At 45.2% G+C, this 7752-nt stretch overlaps 1 pseudogene; it reads right to left on the reverse strand.

Moving 5' to 3' along the window:
• Positions 1-6560: 6560 nt before the first annotated feature.
• Positions 6561-7463, reverse strand: Rab7-ps1 (RAB7, member RAS oncogene family, pseudogene 1; annotated as a pseudogene).

Consider the following 7752-nt stretch of genomic DNA (forward strand, 5'->3'; position numbering starts at 1 on the left):
ACAGTGCAATGTATACAACCCTCACAGTGTCTGGAGCTTAAAACAGTAAGGACCGAAGAGGGGTCTGGACGGGGATAGAGAGATATTTCTGCCCTGCACTACGGGGGAGCTTGTGCTAACGGAAGATACCAAGCAAGACAGGAATCAAAACAACCTGGGTCTCACAAGCTGTGCTTCCCTGGGTGTGGCAGCTCACTGGGGCAGAAGGATTGCCATAAGTTTCAAACCAGCCTGAGCTACACAGTGAACTGCAGCCAGCCAGCCTGACCACAACCAGTAGGTCTAAGTAACAACAGGTAAACAAGGAGGTCGTCTTCGTTTGAGCATTTTCAGTTGTCTAAAGTATAAGTGGGCAGGGGTGCGGTGGTGCCCACATACAATCGCAACACGTGGGAGGTAGAGGCAGAAGGAGTTCTTCAAGGCCAGCCTCAACTGCTTAATGAACTGAACTACATGAGACCCTGTCTCAAAACTCCAGCAAGTAAGTAAATACCTCAAGTTAGCTTGGAATTACTAAAGATCAGAAAGGCTGAAAGCGGATGAAGGGATGAAGTCAAGAGGGTGCCGTTCAGCCGTAAAACGGGCCCCTCCGCTGCAAACTGTAGCTTCTTGATCCAGGGTCCAGTCAGCTGTGGCCAGGAGGGAGGAGTCCTATACTGTAAGTATGTCACATCTGTATGTCACATCTGTATGTCACAGGGAGGATGTGAGCAGAGGTAGCTTCACTTGGAAAGGGTTGGCATTTACAGAAACCATCTAATAATTTGTGCCAGTAGAGTTGGGGACAAGAATGGGACATTGCTGAGGGCCCTTGCAGGAGGAATGATAAATGGCTCTAGTACTCATGGAACGCAGCCCACAGGTTACCACAGGCACATGGGTAAGCCTCGGTGTGGCACAACTCCGAGGACCATGTGTCCTGAGGACTTCATGCTATTATGGAGTTCTGCTCTGCTTGCTGCACTCACATCTCTCTTAATGGAAGAACTGCATGAAAACTTTTAGGAGGCTTCCAGTCCCTCACTGGGCAGTCTCTCTGGCACTTACAACAATAGTGCTTGATCTCTTTCAGGCATTGCTGCTGGAGAGAACTTGTGATTGAATCTTCACCCTAGGAAAGAACTTAAGAGACATAGATTGTCAGCGGTGACCACCACCCTTAGAAAACATTTGGAAAAATAAAGTTGTTAGTAAAGCTAGGTTGAGATGTTTTCACTACTGACTCTGATGTTAAAAAAAAAATCTTAGGAAGCAAACTGAAGTTTAGAAAGGCACACTCTTACTAGTCAAGCTAGGGACCTCTTCTGGTCAGGGAACAAGAACAATGGCAGCCCTGGCTGATGTGCCTCTCACTGAGACTGGAGAGGGGGTGGTTGATTTCTTACACCCATTTTTTGCCCTCAGCTCCCTGGTATGATTTATTAAGAATTGCTGATGAGTAGATGTGCGTTCTGAGGATTTAAGGTAGATATGACTGATTTTTATATAAAAGTTTAGATTTGTGATTCTTTTAAGATTCTTATAAGATTGCTTTTAAAGATAAATAATAAAGTAATTACTCCTTTCTTTGTAACTGCAAATTACTGCCTGCCAGTAAGAGAAACTGGAGAGATTACCTTCCTTTCTTACACTTTGTTAGTCTATGACAAGTTGCTTAGTTATGAATGTATGTGGGTTTTGGGGAATAATTTGTTTTCTTTGCCTGTACTACAGTGTGTTATTTCTTGTAAAGGCACTGGGAAACACACTGGATCTTCATAATCATTTACTAAAAGAAAACAAAAATGTAATCATATTGTAGTTTTATACTGCTTGAAAGATTTTGCTGGGATATATAAGCTATGGAAGAAAGAATAAAGTGTGGAGGGCTGGACCGTTGTTTCTCCCATCCATCAATTATGTGTGTATGTGTAAAGTTTGTGTGACAGAGAACTGGAACATGGTTCCTTCCACCCATCAACCATGTGAATGTATGTACATATGTAAACTTTTCTGGGTGTGTGTTGGAGCTTGCTCCATCCACCAATTGCATGTACATATGTATGCATGTGTATGTGTGAAATGCTTGGAGCCTGCTTACTGGAGCTTGACTCTAACCATTCTATGTGTCTATATGTCTGTGTACATCTGTATCCATGTGTGCATGTATGTATACATATATCTCTGTGTGTATGAAGTTATTGGACTCTGCCTTTTGTTTCATGCACTGTATGTGTATTTCCTTATCTTTCTTGATAGCCCCAAGGAGTTAAAAGAGTTCATAGTTTTTCTGCTGGCCCTCGGAAGTGCCAGCCCCAGTAAACTAAGCTTTGTCCCTCAGAGAAGTCTGCTGCGTAACTTCTTTAATCAATGGCTGCCTTTGGCAGCAACCCCTGAAAGAATCTGGATCCACCCCTGTCAGCAGCTCTAAGCACCGACCCCCAACGGCTGCCTGCTTCAGTTTACCTACCGTATGAATGCCAAAGCTGATCATTGGCAGGACATGGGTGAGAGGAGAACAGAGTCCAGTGACCAGGGAACTGACATTAAAGTATCTCTGTGTCTCGAAGCTGTGTGTGTCATCTAAGATGCCATTTGCTTCTTTGGGCTTCCTTTATTTTTATTTTATTTTCTTGGAGCAACCAGGTCTTGGGATACGATATTTAGCATTTGGATACATAGTAGTACCAGACTAATCCACTACACTGCATCCTTGATAAATTCTTCTTGGGGGTGGGGGTGGGGGAGAAGGAAAGAGTTTATTCTTCTAAAGCTTTTACTTCTACAGCGCTGTTCATCGTTGAGGGGTAAATTCTTTTTACTACCTACACACAGACATCTTTTTACTCATCCCTTCTTGCCCTCCAGCTGCCCAGTTCCCCTCCTATCAGGGACCCGTGATATTTTGGAGACTTGCACAGGGACTCTCTTGTCCTCTCTTCATTCTGGTGCTTGTGGTCAGCTGAATGAACCATGTGTAACTGAAGGTCTCTAGCTGGGGCTGCTCTCCATTTAGACTCAAAGACCCCTAGCTGTGACTCCAGATCACAGTCACCCATCAAGGTACAGGTGACAGACAGCATTTTCCTTTGGTCCACTGTGGAAATCCTTACTTTCCATTTGCAACTGAACATCTCTGGCCAGGGCAACCCTTTGGTGACCTGAAGGTGACATCCTGCCCCACCCATCACCACCAGGAACTATTCTCTTCTTTCCGGGGAGCCTCTCTCAATGTGAGGCACCAGTGGTGGCAGAGCTCATCCAGAGTGAGACCGCCCAAAGTATGAGGACTTCTCCCTCCTCTCGGAAGAAAGCAGATTCCGTACAGTCAGGTCAGAGTCTGCCCCTGCCTGGCTAAGTGTCCTTCCCTCTCATTAGGTGGAGCTGCAGCACATCTGGACTGGGCATTTGCATGCCTGTTGCTCCCCTTCTCATCCGGTCTCCTTAATGAAAGGGACGTAAAGGTCACCAGGATTTCTCTTCTCCAGGACAAGCATCTCCCCATTCCTCTTCTCAGTGATGTGCACCAAGTTCAGTTTTGTGAGTTTCCTTTCAGGGTCCAGTCTGGCCAGATGTGTTGACAGTGAAGGAGTGGAGTGGCTCATTGGGGCTATGTGAATGCCTGTGTCCTAGGATTGAGAAGGGTGTTATTAACCCCGCTGACTATAGTGAGTTACGGCGGACAGCACAGGGGCTTTCTGAAGATCCTGCTCTCTTTCAGTTCATCCTTATTAAAACCATACATAAATATACTAGTCTAGACCCTGAGAGTAGAGAAAGCCAGACTATACTGGCTGCACGTTCTCTTAAACCAGTCCTCTCCAGGTATTAGACAAAGGCTTCAAAAATTAGAGCAGGGATTTCCCAAACCCCTTCCCTCACTTTATTAAGTGTAGCTTTCAAGGTGTTTAATTACCAAGATGAGAGCCAAAAGAGATGAATAAGAAGACAAAAGGGACACCCATCAGGCTCAGTCCATGGCCCTAGCAGCTGCCGGGCCTTTGCCTCTCTTGGGAAGTACTAGAGCTCCATCTAGAGGCTTCCTTCCTCAGCATAAGAGATGAAAGATAATGTCTGGCTAAGCTTGACACATCTGTCAGGTGCCCAAGGCCACCAGCCTGCAAGCCTCTACCCAAATGACCCAATAAGTTATCTGGGCTGTCTTACCTCAGGGCTTCCAGGACAGCTCTACTTCCTTAGGTAGGTCTCAACCAAATACTTAGCCTCTCGTATGTTTCCTCCTGAGATCAAGCTCTTTCCATGCATAGACAATTTATTAAGATATAGTCCAAGCAAGCCCATTTCAAATCGAAATACTGCCCCAAATCTTCAAAAGCCTGCACCATGTGGTTAGAATTTTTCACCTTCAGGAGCCCAGATCTCCCTATAAAAAGGTCAAGCTTCTAAGGCTTATACTACCCTTGGGCACAAGCATTTCTAGATTTTTTTCTTTTTTTTTTTGATATGTTGAAACAGGGTCTCACTGTGTAGCCCCAATTTTCCTAAATTCTCTTGCTTCCGTGTGATTGCAGATGTAAGCCACCATGTCTACCTATGGGTCTCACCTTAACTATGAGAACTCCAGCATTACACAGCATCCAAGGGCCTTCCTGGTCATGGCATGGTTTGGAAGAATCTGAGTGCCCCAGCTTGACCTAATAGCTAAGGTCCTCTAGGAGGCTTTAATGGGACCAGAAGAGTCATTAGCTAGGATCCTTGAGATGACATCGACACTGGTCACTTCCCCATTAGGCCTGGGGTAGCAGGAGGTTTAGGAGTTTCAGGAGTACCAGAGAGGAGCATTTGCTAGCAGGGGAAGTTTTAAGAGTGCACAGTCTTTGAGCTAGTCATAACACGTCAAAACTTAACTGGTGTGTGTGTGTGTGTGTGTGTGTGTGTGTGTATGTGTCTTTCATTTGAGAATCTAGATTGCTCCTGGGCAGGTGTGCAAGTGCAACCCACAGGGAGTCAAATCCATATAGCTAAATTCACTTCGTCTGTCGAGATGATTATGTTTGCTCCAGCATCTTCCCTCACCCACATGGATAACTGTTCTCACCTGAACCTTTTTCTTCTTCTGAGAACCCAAAGTGAATGCAGATTTAGGTCAATAACTTGTCTCTCTTCCTTCAGCCTGGAAGGGCATTGAGGTAGGTTTGGTAGACCAATCAAACAGAGGTCTGAGCTAATGTAAAGTAGGCACGTACAGAATATAAGGGCAGAGATGCCAGGCTTTCGTTTACCTTGTGGACTCGGATGAGGAGTCTATACTTTTTAGCAAAAACATCGTGATGGCTATTGAGGTTCAGGAATCACTACACAAACCATAGGAACACTGATCTCAGTTAAGCAGAAATAGTTTATTGAATGTACACCAAGACTGATTGATCAAGACCACAAAAAAAAGGACTCAGGAGCCCAATTGTGGTACAAGTCTATTCTTTTTTTTTTCTTTGTTCTTGTTAAATTTTATTGGCATCACATTCATCTCTTTACAGAAGAAATCAGCCTACACCCTAGAATGTAGACCTCTGAAGGGGAAGTGCTCCGGGAAGCAAGCCATGATGCAGGGCAGGACCTCGGGAAAAGACAGAACTGCCAGGGCTCAACCCAAGAGATGGTGGGTTAGTGCTGGGCCACACTTGGGTGGGTGGGAAAGGAGGAGGGTCTGCTAACCTACAGGTACCACAACCCTGAAAGGAGCGCCTTCTAGAACAAAGGTAGAGTCACTGGGACAGGTCTGGTGAGTTCTCCTTTCCTCTTTGAGTAGGATAGTGACATAAGGGCATCATAAAGTGTTGAATATAAGGAAAAAAAACAGAAAGGGAGAAAATGAGAATTTTAATTTTTGAAGTAACAGCAATTTATCCATTGTATACACTACTATATTATGCAAATCAACCTTTTGGAAAATTTAGACACAGAAGGGAACTGTCTAGTTCAGTTTTCCCTTCAGAGAGATGAAAAGCTTTTTGGCTCTTAAGTCTGTGATAAAAGGCGTACATAATTCTTGTGTCTACTGTACAGAATACTGCCGCTAGCTGGACTTCCACACTTGAGTCTCTAACACTCTGTAATCCAGACAGGGTTCAACCCTCCACCTTGCATGCCTGTGTTAGAGGACTTAAACACACAATCCAGGAATTCCTTATACTAATTTACACATTTTAATTGGTTGCATATATTAACATGTACTATAAGATTCTTTTCTAAGAAGCATTACATAATAAATGGATACTGTAATAAAATCTGATTAGTTAAAAGTAACAAGCATTAAGAGATACATACAAAACAGCCTGCTCAGAACGGAGCCTGGGTACCAGCCTTCCCACAGGACCTTCAAGGAGGGAGGGGTAAAAGACCATAAGACCATTAAAAAAAATCAGATAATTAGACACAGATGAACTGTGAACAGTTCTCTCACTCTCCAGTGGACAAAAAGAGTAAGCTTTCCATGCCCACTGCACCCCAGAGCACCCAGGGTCTCTGCCATATTATGCCTGCCATACACAGGGCTCACGGGGAGGGGGGACAGCTGCCCCAGGAGTCCTGACAGGCACAGGCTGGAGTTTGCTTGCTGTGTGTGTGTTGTGTGTATGTGTTTGTGTGTGCATGAGTGTGTTTTGTGTATGTGTGTGTGTTGGATAACTGTTTGGTGGAGTTTCTTTTGGCAGCTGGATGTGAGAGCTCACGTTCTGGTCTGTTTGGAGGAGGAGGGACGCATATTGAAGGCCTACGTGTGTGTTCTTGGTCTGTGAAGGACTCTGTGCTCACTGCCCCTTCAACAACTGCAGCTTTCTGCGGAGGCCTTGGCCCGGTCATTCTTGTCCAGTTTGATGGGCTCAGGGAATTCATTGTACAGCTCCACCTCTGTTTCCTGTTTAAGGGCATTCCGAGCAATTGTCTGGAAGGCCTGCTCCACATTGATGGCCTCCTTGGCACTGGTCTCGAAGTAAGGAATGTTGTTTTTGCTGTAGCACCAAGCCTGTGCCCTCTTTGTGGCCACTTGTCTGTTTTCCAGGTCAATCTTGTTTCCCAACACAACAAAAGGGAAGTTCTCGGGATCCCGGGGGCTGGCCTGGATGAGAAACTCGTCTCTCCAGCTGTCGAGGGTTTTGAAAGTGTTGGGGGCAGTCACATCAAACACCAGAACACAGCAATCTGCACCTCTGTAGAAGGCCACACCAAGAGACTAGAACCGTTCTTGACCAGCTGTGTCCCAGATCTGCATGGTAACAAGTCTGTCATCCACCATCACCTCCTTGGTCAGAAAGTCCGCTCCTATTGTGGCTTTGTACTGGTTACTGAACTTCTTATTCACATACTGCTTCATGAGAGAGGTCTTTCCAACACCAGAGTCTCCTAGGATGATGACCTTCAGCAACACTTTCTTCCTAGAGGTCATCCTTGAAGCGCAGGGTCAACGGAGGAGGAGACACAACGCAGGCCGCAACAGAGACGTCTGATTCCGGCTCCACAAGTCTATTCTTAGGGCAGACTTTTTATAAGAAAAACCAAATTCAGTAGTAGAAGTCAAGAGTGGAGACAGTTCTACATTTTGGCTGACTTTTAAGCTGATTGGTCCTAGCTGAGGTCCTAAGTGAATGGGTGGTGAACAGGGGAGTTTCAGAGCATTGACATAGCAGCATAAGTAATACAACCATAGTGCTATGGCCTTTTGGGAGAATTTTTCAGTGTCAGCTATTGATAATTACTTCTTGGAAGTGGGGTCTGAGAACCTGAACTTAATTTTACCTTATGAGCAAAATGGAG

The sequence above is a fragment of the Mus musculus genome, chromosome 9, assembly GCF_000001635.26.
Source record: "Mus musculus strain C57BL/6J chromosome 9, GRCm38.p6 C57BL/6J".
Lineage (NCBI taxonomy): Eukaryota > Metazoa > Chordata > Mammalia > Rodentia > Muridae > Mus > Mus musculus.